This window comes from Echinops telfairi, unplaced genomic scaffold, assembly GCF_000313985.2.
Source record: "Echinops telfairi isolate 266 unplaced genomic scaffold, ASM31398v2 ScPeMD7_443;HRSCAF=831, whole genome shotgun sequence".
NCBI lineage: Eukaryota > Metazoa > Chordata > Mammalia > Afrosoricida > Tenrecidae > Echinops > Echinops telfairi.
In genome coordinates this window covers 21,806,797-21,812,291 of record NW_022104341.1, presented here as the reverse complement: position 1 = coordinate 21,812,291, position 5,495 = coordinate 21,806,797, and the positions used below count along the sequence as shown (strand labels likewise).

Below are 5,495 nucleotides of genomic sequence, written 5' to 3'. Positions count from 1 at the left end.
AGAATTCTCAGGAAAAGGCCATGCCCACACAGAGGCCTCATTGGTTATATCTTCATTAACAGGCCAGACTCCACCCCATTCACTTGTAATCCTCTCAAATTGACACCAGATTATGTATCTACCACAACCTTCCTAATTTCATCTCTAATTTGGGCCAGTACCCACTCATTTTGAAGAAGAGAATTTGTTCACATTCCAAATGCTTGCCCTTGTTTTATCTTTATCTTTCTTTTGTTGATTTCCAACGTTATGTTGTTGTGGTCAGAGAAGGAAGTCTGAGTGACCTCTATATGTTTGAATTTACTCAGGCTCTACTTTTGTCCCAGCATGTGATCCATTTTTTGAATATGTGCTGTGTGGCACTTGAGAAGGATGTGAATTTATTTTTTTTTTAATTTTGCATTTAGGAGGAGCCCTCTAAATACGTCTATCGTGTAGAGTTGCCTAATTGTGGAGCTTAGTTCTGTAGCCTCCTTGTTGAGCTTCCTTCCCATTGATATACCTTTCTCAGAGAGCAGTTTATTGAAGTCACCTGCTATGATTGTCGAGCCTGTGATATCTTTTTCATCATTTGAAGAATTTGATTGACAAATATCATGGGTCTGTCATTGGGCACGTATATATTGATTATGCTCACTTCCTCTTTATCTACTGATCTCTTGAGGGTTATATAGTGCACATCCTTATCGCTTGTGATGATGTGCACCTTGAAAGCAATTTTGTCAGAGATTAGGACTGCAACTCCTGCTTTTAAAAAATTGCCGTTTGCTTGGTATACTTATTGCCAGCCTTTGATTCTCGACCTATTTTTGTCTGCAAGCTAATGGTGTGTCTCTTGCAGAAAACAGATTGATGGGTTGTGTTTTCTAATCCAGTCTGCTAGCCTTTTTCTTTTAGTGGGTGAGTTCAGACCATTGATTTCAAGATATTACATCCATCTGTGAATTATTTGTTGTCATCTCATACCTTTTGTGTTAAGTATTTTCCTAACTCTCTTCTTGTCAGTATGTTGTGTACTTGTCTGGGGTATTCACTGTTGGATCAGTGTTATCTAGGGGGTTGTTTTTGGTTTGTTGGCTTCTGGATGAAGTTGTACTGTGTGGTGGTCTCGTATCTGTGCTCAATAAGTGTTGGTCTTCCATCCAAACTGAGTTGGAAAGAATTTTTTGTAGTGGTGGGATTCTTTAAACCTATTTTCTGAATTTTTCTCACCTAAGAAAACTCTTACCTCTCTGTCTATTTTAATGGATAGTTTGGTAGGATTGTTGGTTTGGCGTTATTCTCTTTCAACTTTTGGAAGATGCTACTTCACTTTCTCCTTTTCTTCATGGTTTCTGCTGATGATAAGTCTGAGCATGTTATCTGACTACCTTTCTAGGTGACTGCCCTTTGTTCTCTAGATGCTCTTATGATTTTCTCCTTTTCCTCAAAGTTGGATAATTTGACTACTTTATGCATAGGTGAATTCTTCCTCGAGTTCAGTAATATCAGTGTCCTCTCTGCTTCCTGGATGATTGTCTGATTCTCATTCATTAAGATGGGGAAATTTTCTTCCTGGAATTCCCTCACTATTTTGGCTGTGGATTTTTTCATGTGTCTTGTTCTGGTATTCTGATTAGTTTAATGTTGTTCTTCTCCATAACGTCAGTCTTTGTTCTCAGATTTTCTTCCGCTTCTTTGATTTCCTTGTTTGATTGCCTTTCTCGTTTGTTGAACTCTCCTTGGCTATCTTTGAGATCTCTGTCTGATACTATTCTCTACTTCTAGCCTGCTGGTGAGACATCTTACCTTGTTCTTTGATTCTGTTGCCTCATCCTTTAACTCTTTTATTTCCCTGTAGTTTGTGCACTCTATCTTTTCTATTGTTTCATTCATTCTGAATAGATTCCCTCAAATCCTTTGACTCTAGGGAGCATTGTGTTAGTCTCAGTAGACTAGAGAAACAAATTCATAGACACTCATATGTGTATAAGAAAGAGCTTTATATACAAGAGCAAATGAATATTAAGAAAACATCCCAGCCCAGACCAGATCAAGTCCATAAGTCCAATATTAGCCCATATGTCTGATACCATATCAGACTCACAAAATGCATGCAATGATGCTGAATGCAGGACGATCACAGGCCAGTAGGTGGAAAGTCTTATGGATCCAGTGGTGGTGCGAACATCTCAGAACTGTCAGGGGTCTCCATGCGGCTTCTCCAGCTCCAAGGCCCTGGCTGCCATCAGCCTATCTCAATATGGCTTGTCAACAGGAATGTCTTACAGGGACTGAGCCTGCATCCCACCTCCAGTGAGCTATTTATCTCCTTAGCGCCTCCAAATGAGGTCATCAAGCTCTCACCCAATTGACAGACTAAACTCCATTCCTTCACTTTTAATCCTTTCCAATTGACAACAGATTATGTAACTACCACAAGCATCCTGAAGATTTCTTTCAGCCGCAGTTCAACATCTGCTTCTTTTATGAGCAACATTAGGGTCAGGTCTGCCTCCAACAATGCATTTTGTTTCTCTTGATTTCTTGTAGAAATTGCTGCTGCACGTTGTCTGTATGTCATTTTGGTGGAGCTTGGTGCCATTTTCCTGGAAGTCAGGAGCCCTGAGTTGTCTCTCTGGGAGGCTAGTAATAATGATTCTGAAGGCTACCTGTAGCCAGCGGCACTGTGGGATCAGGCTGCTTCTCTATCTTACTAGGGGTTTTCTCTCTCTCCCTCTACAGCTAGGATTACCTATTTGGAGTGCAAATCAGTTAACCATCTCAGATAGTATGGGCAGGGCAGTTTTGCAGATGGCACTATGCAGGTCAATTGCATGGGAAGTCAGGGGATGGTGGCTGTGGCAACAGGGAGCCCAGCAGAGGGTGGGCGGGGAGGCTGGTGATGGCTCGAACCCATTGCAGCACAGGTCATGCAGGCTGGGATAGCCCAGGCAAAAGGCCACCACAAGTTGCTGAAGCTCCACACTGCTTCAGCACCATCTTACCAGAAGTCCTTATTTCTGCTTATTTTAACAAAATGTTTGTTTGTTTATATTTAATATTGGTGTTCTACCCTGAAGTATGATATTGTTTTCATTTTTCCATATTAAAAACATTTTATTTCAGCTACTCCTTTTTGGTTATCTTCAAGTGAAAAAATTGCTCTCTTGCTTTAATATTTGACAGTGAACAGAAAAATGGATTCTCTGCTGACCTGCGTCTAGTTTCCTTTTCCAGGCCTCATGCTGCAAGTTGGACAGAAGTGCTACTTACTATACGTTAAATGCCAGCCATCTAAGGACGAGCCAGAGAGAGTCCACACCCTGCAAAGTGCATGCAGTTGTCCCCACAGAACTCATTAGGGAAACTGCCATACTTCACTATTCCCAAATTTCTGTCTTTTCCATTCTCCTTGCTATTTACCTGTGTGGCTAACCATGGGACTACTGTTCAATCCATGACATGCCACCTTTCCGCCATCCATCCTACCCTGGTTACTGAAACTCAAAAACTCACTACCAATGAGTTGATGCCTACTCAAAGTGACCCAACAGGAAAGGGTAGAACAGCCCCAGTGGAGTTCCAAGAGTGTAACTCATTACAGGAGTAGAAAGCTTTGTTTTTCTCCCTCAGATCAGCTGGTGGTTTTGAACACCTTGTCTTACAGTTAGCAGCCCAACTCCTAACCACTGTATCATTATGGTAGCCACCAATAAACTAGTGTCTCTATACTTTTGTAGTTACTATTGTAGATATTTCCTATAAATAGAATCACATAATATTTTTGTCTGAATTCTTTTTAACAGTATGCTTTGAAGATTTAGCCATGTCATTGCTTGTGTCAGACTTTGTCATTATTCTGAAAATTTGCAATTATAAATTTATTTATTTTTATTTATTATGTTGTTTTATATACATATATTTTAATAAGTCATTTTATTGGGGGTTTTACATATATTATAACAAACCATGCATCTGTTATCTAAATCAGACTTGTACAATTACTGGCATTGAAAATTTTCTAAACATTACCTTTCTTATTGAGCTCTTTGATATCAGCTACTTCCCCCCCCCCACTTCCTCCCCAACCCTGCTACCCCTACAAACTCTTAATATTTTATGTATTGTTATTATTATTTATACATATCTTATACCACCCATTCCATCCTTTAACCTACTATCCTGGTATTCTTCCCTGAGGGTAGTTATTTTGCCATCATTGCTTTCCGTTCTTCCTTCCTTCCTCTCCCTTCCCCTACCTTCCTGGAATCATTTCTCCCATTACTGTTTCTGAGGGAGTTTGTCTTTTCTGAATGCCATATATTGAAAGCTCCTATGTGTGCTTGCAATTGTAAATTTATTTCACATTTTGTTTATCCATTTATATGTTATAGGTGGTATTTTCCATCTTTTAGCTATTTTAGATAATAATACAATGAACATCGGTGTACAAGGATATTCCCTTGTCCTTGCTTTCAAGTCTTTGCGGTATACATAAGAGTGGAAGTACAGCATCATAAGATTATTCTATACTTTTTTTCAAAAAAGAAACTTCCAAACTGATTTTCAAAATAGATGTACCATTTTATAATTACCACCAGCAATAGATGTGGGTTCCTGCTTCTACTATACTTAAAAAAAAAATTTATTTCAGTGGCTTTCTCAGATAAAATTGTGAGGGACATTAGAGAAAGAGTTACTTGCATGTATTTAAGTTATGGTAGAGTCTGAAAGTCCAGAGCAACAAACCCTAACACACACAGAGTCCATTTTGCCAAAATCTGGAAGTTCTGAAGTATAAATAAGAATTTTGTTATTAGACAGTAATATATGCTCAGGATAACTGTATCTATATTCTTAAACATTACTCCTGCTTAGCATATGCACACCATCTTTTTTCCCAGGGGAGAGCGCAAACACAGTCCTCCACTACCACAAATTATGCAGTCGAGTTCCCCACATTTGGGGAAATCGCACGGTCAGGACATCTGGAATGAAATGGGTGAGCCTCGCCCTGGGAAAACCACCTTCGTGACCATGGTATCTCCCCTGCCAGGTAAGTATGATGAACACCATTTTAAAAGAGTATTCAGAAAGCTTAAAAATGAATCTCATAAATGGGCATGACAAGTTACATTATCTGGCATTGATGAGTTTACCCTGTATTCATAATAAATAAGCCTGGGAATTGAATTCCAGTCAATGGACTGATGAGAAGATATATAAAAATACAGAAAACTTTTGGACAGAGTTTTAAAATGGCCAGTGGTTCCAAATGGGATTCAATACCAGCTCTGTTATGGCAAGAAATAAAATTACCAACAATGAGATGGTTGCCAGTGTATTGAGGCCACCATGAACGTTTAAAGATTTTAATGATTATATAGAAAGGATCCCCAGAAACATGAGCGTTGGTGGTGTAGTAGTTATTCATTGGTCTACTAACCTCAAGGTCAAAAGTTCAAAACCACCAGCTCACTCCACAAGAAAAAGACAAGGCTTTCTACTTCTGT

At 39.2% G+C, this 5,495-nt stretch overlaps 1 non-coding gene across 1 annotated transcript; it reads right to left on the bottom strand.

The window, feature by feature from the left end:
• Nucleotides 1–4,883: 4,883 nt before the first annotated feature.
• LOC115870265 lies at nucleotides 4,884–5,046 on the bottom strand. Its single transcript, XR_004046632.1, has one exon. It is a non-coding gene; the product is annotated as a U1 spliceosomal RNA (small nuclear RNA).
• Nucleotides 5,047–5,495: the final 449 nt, after the last annotated feature.